This window comes from Rhinoraja longicauda, chromosome 2 (assembly GCF_053455715.1).
Source record: "Rhinoraja longicauda isolate Sanriku21f chromosome 2, sRhiLon1.1, whole genome shotgun sequence".
NCBI classification, from domain to species: domain Eukaryota; kingdom Metazoa; phylum Chordata; class Chondrichthyes; order Rajiformes; family Arhynchobatidae; genus Rhinoraja; species Rhinoraja longicauda.
Genome location: NC_135954.1, coordinates 61,208,120 through 61,220,439, shown reverse-complemented (window position 1 = coordinate 61,220,439; position 12,320 = coordinate 61,208,120). Strand labels below are relative to the sequence as shown.

The window sequence follows — 12,320 nt, the reverse complement described above, 5'->3', positions numbered from 1 at the left end:
CATTAGCTACCCTCCAATCCACAGGAACTGATCCTGAATCTATAGAACATTGGAAAATGATTACCAATGCGTCCACAATTTCTAGAGCCACCTCCTTAAGTACTCTGGGATGCAGACCATCAGGCCCTGGGGATTTATCGGCCTTCAGTCCCATCAGTCTACCCAACACCATTTCCTGCCTAATGTGGATTTCCTGCAGTTACTTCGTCACCCTAGGATCTCTGGCCACTAGAACATCTGGGAGATTGTTTGTATCTTCCTTAGTGAAGACAGATCCAAAGTACAGGTTCAACTCGTCTGCCATTTCCTTGTTCTCCATAATAAATTCCCCTACTTCTGTCTTCAAGGGACCCACATTTGCCTTGACTATTTTTTTCCTCTTCACATACCTAAAAAAGCTTTTTACTATCCTCCTTTATATTCTTGGCTATCTTCCCCGTATTGCCTTTTTAGTTATCTTCTGTTGCTCTTTAAAAGAGTCCCAATTCTCTGGCTTCCCACACTTCTTTGCTATGTTATACTTCTTCTCTTTTATTTTTATGCTGTCCTTGACTTCCCTTGTCAGCCACGGGTGCCTCTTACTCCCCTTAGAATCTTTCCTCCTCTTTGGGATAAATTGATCCTGCAACTTCTGCATTATTCCCAGGAATACCTGCCATTGCTATTCCACCATCTTCCCTGCTAGGGCCTCCTTCCAGTCAAATCTGGCCAGACCTCATGCCTCTGTAATCCCCTTTGCTATACTGTAATACTGACACGTCCGATTTTCCCTTCTCCCTCTCAATTTGTAGAGTAAAACTTATCATATTGTGATCACTGCCTCCTAATGGCTCTTTTACCTCAAGTCCCCTTATCAGATCAGGTTCATTACACAACAATTCAATTCATCCACCTTATCATGAATGCTCCTCGCATTAAGACTCAAAGCTTTCAGGTTTGTTTTTCTTATCTTCTACCTTTTGCTTCTGTTCTCCTTTTATGTCCCTCTGTCTCCTTGCATTGGTCCCATCCCCCTGCACTGTTAGTTTAAACATGACCTATCCTACACTCTTTCCCGTTAACTGCACGAATACGCAGACCTCCGGACATTTGATTTTACAAATTCATAATTTTGATGTCCATAATTCAGAATTTTACATCAAAATTCATAATATGGCACCGTAATGCAACGTTTCACCAAAAAAAAGTATGCACGCCAAATAATGCGCATATGCGTTGCGCTACATTCATGTGTGATAAACGACTATTATTTCCATCAGTCTGTAGTTCTTGGACTACATGTACAATGTCAGGCCGATCATGAGTATATTCTGCTATATATAGAAAGGTTATTGAACAGAAATACTTTTTACAACAAAGACATTTTTTTTATTTTTTTTTCCTATTTTGCTTTTTTCTTACACATCACAATTCTCTAGGTATTGAATAAAAGAACAATGGTCATAAAATGTATGACTAAGTTACGAAGAAAGAGTTTCATTTAAAACTGCACATACCCAATTTCATTGAAGACATACTTGCTCCAGTGGTCTTCAAAAGCAAATCACAATGGTCCATGTCCTCCTCAGCCCCCCTCCCCACCCCTAATCCCACCGACTCCCACCTACCCCCAAACCCCACCACTCCCCCTCCCTTCCTCCCCTCCCTTCCTCCCCACCCCACTCCCCACCCCTGCTCCTCCCCCACCCTCCTTACCCCACTCCCCTCCCCACCCCTACTCCCCTCCTTCCCCACCCGCCCCCACTCCCCACAACTCCCCCATCCCCTCCCTTCCTCTGCCCCCCCCCACTCCCCCCCTCCCCTGCCTCCTTTCCCCCAACCCCCCCCCCATTCAACCACCCCATCCCCTCTCAACATCAACGGACCACACGCTACGCTACGCGGCGAGGCAAGGCCAGGCCAGGCGAGCGGCGAGGCTAGGTGAGGCCAGGCGAGCGGCAAGGCCAGGCGAGCAGTGAGGCCAGGCCAGCGGCTGGGTTTTGTGTTTCGCGTGTGGTATGTGTTTTGCTGGAAAAATGTGAAGCAAAATCGGAATGGCGGAAATGAAATAAGAAAGCGGAAACGATCCGCCAAATTCGGAAGGATTGGGAGGTCTGCATACTCTTCCACATTGTTAACTCCACCCCCTCACTGTTTAATTTGAACCCACCCGTGTAGCACTAGCAAACCTGCCTGCCAGAATGTGACCTGTCCCTTTTGTACAGGTCACCCCTGCCCCAGAAGAAATCCCAGTGATCTAGAAATCTAAATCCCTGCCCCCTGCACCAACTCCTCAGCCACACATTCAGATCCCCTATCTCCCTGTTCCTACCCTCACTAGCATGTGGTACTGGAAGCAACCCAGAGTTAACCACCCTAGTCCTGCTTTTCAGCCTCCTACCTGGTCCTCTATACTCACGTTGCAGAACCTCCTTTCTCTTCTTACCTACGTCATTTGTGCCTACATGCACAACTACTTCCAGCTGTTCACCTTCTCTCACGAGGATGTTCTTGAGTTGGTCTGAGACATCTTGGACCCTGGCACCAAGGAGCCAACACACCTTCCTAGAGTCTCGCCTGTCGCCACAGAATCTCCTGTCCGCACCTCTGATAATGGAGCCGCCCACCACTATGGCTCTGCCTGTCAGTCTCGCCGGTCGAGCCTCAGCGGCAGCTTTCGAGCCACAGACTCCGCCGCTCGGATTGGAAGCATCGTCTGCAATGACAGCTCCCAAGAGGGTGTATCTGTTTTCAAGAGGTACTTCCACCGAGTCTCCTGCACTAGTTTCATCCCCTGCCTTTCCGTCTCTAACCGTTGCACCTCTTGTATTCTTGGAGTGACGATCTGACTGTTGGTCCTGTCCAGGAAGCTATCGTCTTCCCGGATGGACCGCAGGTCATCGAGCTGCTGCTCCAGTTTTCTAACTCAGTGCTTGAAGAGCTGCATCTGGACACAGTTCCCACAGGTGTAGTGGTCAGTGACACCAGCAGTGCCCCAGGCTTCCCACATCCTGCAGCAAACGCACTGCAGTAATATTCCTGCCATCACGCAAAAAAATATTGAAATTAAATTAAACACACAACTGAATAAATGTAGTCTCCTCACCTCAACCTCCTCCCTGAAGACTCTTGAGCCAAAGACTCACACTTCACCACCCAAGGCACTTCACCACCCAAGGCACTTCACCACCCAAGGCACTTCGCCTCCCAAGGCACTTCGCCTCCCAAGGCACTTCGCCTCCCAAGGCACTTCGCCACCCAAGGCACCTCGCCTCCCAAGGCACCTCGCCTCCCAAGGCACCTCGCCTCCCAAGGCACCTCGCCTCCCAAGGCACCTCGCCTCCCAAGGCACCTCGCCTCCCAAGGCACCTCGCCTCCCAAGGCACCTCGCCTCCCAAGGCACCTCGCCTCCCAAGGCACCTCGCCTCCCAAGGCACCTCGCCTCCCAAGGCACTTCACCACCCAAGGCACTTCACCTCCCAAGGCACTTCACCACCCAAGGCACTTCACCTCCCAAGGCACTTCACCTCCCAAGGCACTTCACCACCCAAGGCACTTCACCACCCAAGGCACTTCACCACCCAAGGCACTTCACCACCCAAGGCACTTCACCACCCAAGGCACTTCGCCTCCCAAGGCACTTCGCCTCCCAAGGCACTTCGCCTCCCAAGGCACCTCGCCTCCCAAGGCACCTCGCCTCCCAAGGCACCTCGCCTCCCAAGGCACCTCGCCTCCCAAGGCACCACGCCTCCCAAGGCACCACGCCTCCCAAGGCACCTCCCCTCCCAAGGCACCTCGCCTCCCAAGGCACCTCGCCTCCCAAGGCACCTCGCCTCCCAAGGCACCTCGCCTCCCAAGGCACCTCGCCTCCCAAGGCACCTCGCCTCCCAAGGCACCTCGCCTCCCAAGGCACCTCGCCTCCCAAGGCACTTCACCTCCCAAGGCACTTCACCTCCCAAGGCACCTCACCTCCCAAGGCACCTCACCTCCCAAGGCACCTCACCTCCCAAGGCACCTCACCTCCCAAGGCACCTCACCTCCCAAGGCACCTCACCACCCAAGGCACTTCACCACCCAAGGCACTTCACCTCCCAAGGCACTTCACCTCCCAAGGCACTTCACCTCCCAAGGCACTTCACCACCCAAGGCACTTCACCTCCCAAGGCACCTCACCTCCCAAGGCACTTCACTTCACCTCAGCAAGGCCGCTCCCCTAGAGTGAGCTCTACTTTTATTTGCTCATTTAGATTCTGCAGCCAATCCCCACACGCAATCCTTCAACTGCCGCTCCTCTACCAACCTTGAAGTTAAGTGTTGCAGTCTGGCCCTGACTGGTTTTTAAATGAAAACAGTGAAAAAGCCTACCAGGGTTTAACTTTCTGCAGCCAATCTCTGCACTCGCTCCTTCAACTGCCGCTCCTCTGCTGACCTTGAAGTTAAGGTGATTCTTGATTCCCCTACCCTGGGTAAAAGAATCTGGGTCCACTGGAAAAACTCATCCTACTATTCCCCTCATAATGTTATACACCTGGATACCTGGATAAGATCACCCCTCAGCATGCTGTGCTCCAAGGAATAAACTCCTAGCCTGCCCAACCTTTCTCTATTGCTCATGCCCTTGAGTCCTAGCAACATTTTCATAAATCCTCCCTGCACTTTCAGCTTAATGACATCCTTCCTATAACAGGTGACCAAAAATGCACACAACACTCCAAATGCGGTCTCACCAATGCCTTATGCAACAGTAACAAAACATCCCAACCTCTATACTGATGATGGCTAATATAGCTACTTTACCATACTTTACACCTGCAATGGAATGATGTGCCTGCAATCCTGGATCCCTCTGCTCGACAACATTCACCAGGGCCTTGCCATTCACCTGAAGGTCCTGCCCTGGTTTGATTTCCCTAAATGCATCATTTTTTCTTCTTAGCCCAGCTCATCAAAATCCTGCTGGTAATTTTTGATAATCGTCTGCACTATTCACAATGTCACCTACTTTAATGTTATCTACAAACTTGCTAATCATGCCGAGTACATTCTCATCCAAATCGTTGATATAAACTACATACAGCAATGGGTCCGGAACCAATCCCCGAGGCAAACTACGAGTCACAGGCCGCCAGTTTGAAAAAAAAAAACTTCCGCTATCACCCTCTGCTTCCTTCCATGAATTCAATTCACTACCTGGTCAGCTAGCTCTCTCGGATCCCATGCGATCTAACCTTCCAGAGCAGCCTGCCATGCAGAACCCTATCAAAGGCCTTGCTGAAGTCCATATAGACAATGTCTTTGGCCTTGCCTCATCAACCTTATTGGTTACACCTTCAAAAGACTCAATCAAATTCCTAAAATATGATCTCCCACGTAAGATATGCTGACTATCCCTAATTAGCCCCTGCCTATCTAAATGCATATATAACTTAACTCTTAGAATTCTCTCCAGTAACTTACCCAGCATAGATGTTTGGCGCATATATGGACTATACAGATGTTTGGCTATATAATTGGCTAGATATAGACTATATAATTCCCAGGCCTTTCTTTGGAGACCTTAGAGGCTCAACATTACCCACTCTCCAGTCATCTGGCATCTCACCGTGTCTAACAATGATTCGTATATCTCGCCTAGTGCTCTTGCAATTTTTTCTCCGGCTTCAGTGTCCATGGATATATCCAATCAGTCCGGAGGGATTTATCTACCTTTAGATAGGATGTCCAGCAACTCAACTCTAATACAAACTCTCCTCAAGACATCTCCATTAATTGTCCCAAGTTCCCCAATCTTTGTACCTTTCTCCACATTAAAAAAAAAAAGAGAAATACTCATTGAGGATCTTTCTGCTGCAGCTCCGCACATATTAATCACTTTGATTTCTGAGGGGCCCATTCTCTCTCCAATTACGCTCTTTCCCTTAATGTACTTTGGATTCTCCTAAATTTTCTCCTTAATTTGATCTGCACAAGCTATCACCTGCCCCTTATGTGCCCTCCTGATTTTCTTCTTAAGTATGCTCCTCAGTGCCCCGAACATCTCCAGGAATACTTGCTCCAGCTGCCTCTTCCTGGCCTACACCTCCTTTTTCCTGACCAGAGCCTTAATTTTTCTTATCATCCTTGGCCTTCATTATGGCAGCAACACACATGCCTTAAACTCTCACCATCACTCTTTTCAACACATTCTACTTGCCAGACGTCTCTTTGCCGACAAAGTGGGCAAACTAACCTACTACAATTAACTTTAGCAAGTTCCTGTCTAATACCATCAAAGTCGGCCTTGCACCCAATTCAGAACTTTTACTTGTGGGCCCACCCTGTACAGGGCCATAAAGCTAATAGAACTATGGTCGCCAGTCCCCAAAGACTCACTCCCTCCGACACTTCAGTCACTTGCCCTTCCCAATTTTCTAAGAGTAGGTCAATCTTAGCCCTCTCCTTGAAGGGCCCTCTACATATTGCCGAAGGAAACTTTTATGAATATATTTGACAAATTCCACCCCATCTAAGCCCTGGGCATAATGGCCATATTGGAAAAGGTAAAATCCCCTACAATGACAAATCTATTAGTCTTGCAGCTGCCTGCAATCTCCCAGCATATTTAATCAAGGGGGAAATTCAGCATCTAGCAGTAAAGAAAAGGAATTTAACTGTTGGAGGCCAATGAACACAACTGGAGGTCATTGCCATAAGAATTCTTCAGGTCAGTGTCATGGCCTCAATCATTTCCAGCTGCTTCACGAATGAGCCCTCCACTCCATTTTAAGTTCAAAAGAGGACATGTTTGCTGATGATTACAGCGTTCAGCTTCCTTCACATCTCCTCAAATAAGAAGTCATTTCATATAATCACATGCAACATAATCTGGGAACTGTTGGTTTGATGTTGATATACGACAAATAACATTCACATTTTACAAATGCCACGTAATCATCATCTCCCAAAATTAACCGTGCCGCAAGATCACACTAGCAATGATCTTTGGCTTACACTGATCACAAGCTTAACTGCACCAGCCAACTAAATACAGTACTAAAAAGGAAGGACAGAGAGTTGGGTATACTGTTGCCACTGAAATACTTTTTTGATCAAAGCCTTTCAATCCCCTACAAGTCAACAGTAAATTGGAGTACCTTTATCAATTGCCTGGCCTCCTGACATTCAATATCACTAAGACAAGAAAGCTTGTTTAATTTTTGATCCATCCATGACACTGAAGGCACACTACCAGTGTGTAGTAACTAAAAGTCACATTGTGACATATGATGAAAGAATGGGTCGACTGGGCTTATATTCACTGAAATTTAGGATGAGAGGGGATCATAGAAACATATTAAATGGACAGGCTAGATGCAGGAAAAATGGTCTCGATGTTGGGGAGTCCAGAACCAGGGTTCACAGTTCACAGGCCATTTAGGACTGAGAGGAGGAAAAGCTTTTTCACCCAGAGAGTTGTGAATTTGTGTAATTTGCTGCCAGAGAAGGCAGTGGAGGCCAATTCACTGGATGTATTCAAGCGAGAGTTAGATATAGGGCTAACAGAATCAAGGGATATGGGGAGAAAGCAGGAACGGGGTGCTGATTTTGGATGATCAGCCATGATCATATTGAATGGCGATCCTGGCTCAAAGGGCCAAATGACCTACTCCTGCAGCTATTTTCTCTGTTTCTCTGTTTCTAACATGCTTATGCCTCTTCAGAAGTACATTCCACACTTACATTACTCAGAAATAACCACACAGAAGCTCCACAATCTACCCTTTCTTTCCAAGTAACTTAATATTTTCAAATTACTTCATCAGTGTTAGTTTAAATCCTGGAACTTGTTATCCCACAATACCGAGGAAATCATGGAATACCTATATCATGAGGATAGCTGCAATTCATGGTGGCGACCTAGGTACTTGATGGAAATTAAATCAGGCAATAAATCCTAATCATCTCAGTTATGCCCATATGCCAAGGAAGTTTTTAAAAAAGCACTTAATTAAGGTTTATAAATAACATTACAGTACTCTTCACAAATAATTCCACCAATTTTGTTAAGGGATAATAATAAAACATTTAATTTAGACAATGCTTTGCAGCCTAACAAAAAATACAAGGATCTGGAAAATATTAGGGACCACCACTTCATAGCAAATATAAAAACTACCTGATATCGGTTGTTTAAGTCAACAATGTTCCAGGTATAATTGCACTCAGTTTACTGTGACATGAGCAATTTGTTTTTAATAATTTACATGCTTGCAAATATAAACTGTTGACAACATGTATTCCACAACTGGTAATTGCACAATCGTTTAAAGTAGAGCAGAACACTGATTGTGTTCCACTTTCATTCAGATCGTGAGGTCATATCTCATAGTGCAGTGCATGCTCTTGGTATAGACCCAAGAATGGGGTTTATAACAGGACTAGGCTGTGGATTTGCTATTGATGTGACTCAGAGCAATTTTACTGCATCGCCGGTGATCATTATCTTAATGCACTAACTAATGTTCTCCCATAGGAAACATAAAAGCATAAAGCATATAGGTACACATATTTTATACTAATTTACCAAACATTTGCTAAAAGTATATAAACATTGTAGAGATTGTTTACTGCCGTGAAAAAAGCATTGACCTGCCTCGTTACTGCCACTGTCTGTTGCGAGGCTCTAATCATTTTCTACAAAGATTAGTGTGTGGTGTTGTAAAAAGGAAAATGGTATTGCCTGCACCCAAGTGTGAGCATTGACAATGTTATTGCCAGAAGCAGGTATGGAAGATGGCACCCAACTATTTGTGTGCTCGTCACAGAAGCATATCTGCAATCACGCATTACAATAGTTTCACACTTTAAAATCTCTACTCCTACAGCAACATTTCTTACTTTAACTATGGTTTTCTTAAACTCCTCTAAACGTTATTCCCTTATCATGTATCTGTGCACCGTGTCTGGCTCAATTGTAATCATGTGTTGTCTTTCCACTGACTGGTTAGCACACAACATAAGCTTTTGTTATGTTATAACATAAACATTATCGTTTATGCACGTGATAATAAACGAAAACTGATAAACTGGATCCTGTCTCACACACTGTCATACAACACCACACAAAATTACCAGTTTCAAGCCTCTTTTAGTGCATTTCAAAGTAAAAACAGCCATTACAAAATAATGTGAATATGTCACTGTACATTAATAACATTTAAGTAAATTCACACATTAATTGATAATCAGCCCAAAAAGGTGTTAATTGGCTTTTCTGCTGTGTTTTATATTTTAACCCCGTCTTAATTAATTTAGATATATAATTTTGTACTTAAATTTAATATTTACTCATTTCAGTTCCACCACTGATTTTCTGGCATTCTTGGTTCCAGAGCTTTGCTGGTTTATCCAGCTGGTCAAGGAAGTCGGCTATGGAGATAGATTTGCTGGCTCCAGCTGGGCTGGAGTTCCAGAGCCCCGGCCGCAGGTTACAAATTCAACCCACCGATCGGCCGTGGAAGTCCCAATGAGGTTGAGATTAGCTGCCTTGCCCAGCCTAGGTGCCACATTTTGGTAGGGACTTCCAGGGCGCGCGGTGGGGGGGGATTTCTCACGGAACCCCTAGCGACCTCTAGCGGAACCCTAGTGTCCATTCCAAGTCTACACATCTTTTTTTTTTCTTTTTTTCGATCCGATTTCTCTGTTTATTTGGCAAAGTGAAAAACGCTGAAACCATGCAAAAAGCGCGGGAAATGAATTTTAAAAACGTGGAAATCCACGGAAACTTCACATGCATGTACACATATAGCTCTACCATGGCCCGGGTCCACTGTATTTTGATTGCTGAACCGAAGTCATTGGCACTTCAGGGATGCAATGTCAGAAGCATCTAACTGAGCACAATTCTGTTCTCTGTGTCATAAAAAAGTTAGACTGACACAGATGCATAAAAAGAACTATAAGGATGATATCAAAACTGTGAGCTGATAACTATCAGGAAAAATTGCACAGACTGGTGTTCCTTTCCTGGGCAAAGATGATGTGACAGAGTATTTAAAAGTAAAGATAAGTTTTATGGGAATGGGCTGAGAAAGACAATTTATGTGTATGTGGAAGAGCCAGAATAGGAGACCATTGATAGACTTATCACTAATAAATGCAATATGGATAATAGGGATGATTTTGTTCGCTGTATAATGGTTAGAATCTGTAACTTACAGCACAAGTAGCTGAAATGAATTGCGTTGATGCACTTAAGAGGAAATTTTTGCTCACTGGGAAAAGAACAGAAGCAACCAGGAGGAGAAAGGAAAATGTTGAGAGGGAGCCCATGAGGAACATAAATAATAATAGACCTGTTGGACTCAACAGCCAATGTGTGCTGACATGTGAAGATGAAATAACTATTTAATGTCAAAAAACTGAAAGGCCACAATTATTACTTAAGATTAAGCTGACTCACTGCTACAGCAATGTTAAGCAGACAAATATTTTAACAAGTGATGCATTGTGTGCATCAGACAACAAAATAAGGAATCCATTCAGTGAAATAGTAGATGTATAATAGGATAGAACAAGCAATCTGTTAGAACCTTTTGCAATGCTGAATATGCAAAATGTTTAAAAGTTACAATTAAGATTTTTGTCCTCTGCATAACATCCCTGATATATGTACATGAAGACCAAAGTTGCAATATTTACCAACATTCACCACTATTCTTTTGAGCCTCCTGAGTGGCTTATTGTTCCTTCAAAGGCAGGACTGCATACCAAGTTATAATTAGACTTTGGCATAGCCAGAATAGTTGTGACGTTATTGGCCACGTAAAAATAAACACAGAATTACTAAGATTAGGACAAAGGCAGAGATCAGGTCTTATCCACTTCAATTAAAATACATCCATTCAGATGTTTTTGACCTCTACTAATTACCCCTATGAAGTACTCGAGTCTCTGGCTAGTCAACCAGAACAAGTCATTTAAATTTAATTTTCAAAATGATATATAGTCACTTTCCTGCCACAAATCCATAAGTAGACAAAGAGAAGTGGACAGGGTAAATAAGTAATAAATAATAATAAAGTGGATTTAATGTAAAAATGGAAATATTCTGGAAGGCTATTTCCAGAGCATAGGTCCATGATGTAAAGGGCTGTGTCTGGGGGGTGCAGTACAAATGGTAAAAGACACAAGTCAGTAATTGGAAAAGCTAAAATTATTTCTGGATAAGTTTGTAGATGTAAGCTGCAGCAGACATGAGAACAAAGTTTTGCAACAGAAAGTCATAGATGCTCATGAAGACTGGGCAAACCTCACACATCTCATTTCTTGTGTGTATGGTTTTACGCTGATTACTGGCAGATCACTCAACCAGAAGAGCATCATTAGCTCACAAACATGTTTATCTGCCTTTGACATGCTCCTACTTTCCAACACACACCAACAGAGAACTGAGAATTAATAGAAAATAGAAAATAGGTGCAGGAGAAGGCCATTCGGCCCTTCGAGCCAGCACCGCCATTCAATGTGATCATGGCTGATCACTCTCAATCAGTACCTCGTTCCTGCCTTCTCCCCATACCCCCTGACTCCGCTATCCTTAAGAGCTCTATCTAGCTCTCTCTTGAATGTATTCAGAGAATTGGCCTCCACTGCCCTCTGAGGCAGAGAATTCCACAGATTCACAACTCTCTGACTAAAAAAGTTTTTCCTCATCTCTGTTCTAAATGGCCTACCCCTTATTCTTAAACTGTGGCCCCTGGTTCTGGACTCCCCCAACATTGAGAACATGTTTCCTGCCTCTAACGTGTCCAACCCCTTAATAATTTTATACGTTTCGATAAGATCCCCTCTCATCCTTCTAAATTCCAGTGTATACAAACCTAGTCGCTCCAGTCTTTCAACATACGACAGTCCCGCCATTCCGGGAATTAACCTAGTAAACCTACGCTGCACGCCCTCAATAGCAAGAATATCCTTCCTCAAATTTGAAGACCAAAACTGCACACAGTACTCCAGGTGCGGTCTCACTAGGGCCCTGTACAACTGCAGAAGGACCTCCTTGCTCCTGTACTCAACTCCTCTTGTTATGAAGGCCAACATTCCATTGGCTTTCTTCACTGCCTGCTGTACCTGCATGCTTCTTTTCAGTGACTGATGTACTAAGACACCCAGATCACATTGTAGGTCCCCTTTTCCTAACTTGACACCATTCAGATAATAATCTGCCTTCCTATTCTTACCACCAAAGTGGATAACCTCACACTTATCTACATTAAATTCTGGTTGTTTACCTTCCCGGCAAAGAGGAGGAATTGGATGTAGCAAATATTTATGTATAACAGAGGGGTGGTAGGGCAGCA

At 44.5% G+C, this 12,320-nt stretch overlaps 1 protein-coding gene across 2 annotated transcripts in view; it reads right to left on the bottom strand.

Annotated features, from left to right (window-relative positions):
* The window catches only part of LOC144604955 (progressive ankylosis protein homolog B-like), a 90,599-nt gene that overhangs the window by 76,862 nt on the left and 1,417 nt on the right, over positions 1-12,320 (bottom strand). The window lies entirely within an intron of this gene.